Raw genomic sequence first — 267 nt, forward strand, 5'->3', positions numbered from 1 at the left:
GGGCGCATACAACGTTTGGGGGCTCATGCAGCGCGGGCATGGGAGGGTGCAGTGCACTGCTATGGGGGCGTGCAGTGCCGTCGGGGGACGTACGGCACAGTGCAGGGGATGCAGTGCCACGCCGTGTGCACACGAGTGGGGGGCGTGCAGTGTAATGCCCCGGCGGGGAGCGCTTGCAGGGCAGTGCTGTGCAGCCCTGTGGAGGGGGCAGGCTGTGCCCCGCAGCGCTGTGCAGCACAGTCACGCCCCCAGGCGGGGGTGACAGGA

This window comes from Cariama cristata, unplaced genomic scaffold (genome assembly GCF_000690535.1).
Source record: "Cariama cristata isolate BGI_N322 unplaced genomic scaffold, ASM69053v1 scaffold25624, whole genome shotgun sequence".
NCBI classification, from domain to species: Eukaryota; Metazoa; Chordata; class Aves; order Cariamiformes; family Cariamidae; genus Cariama; species Cariama cristata.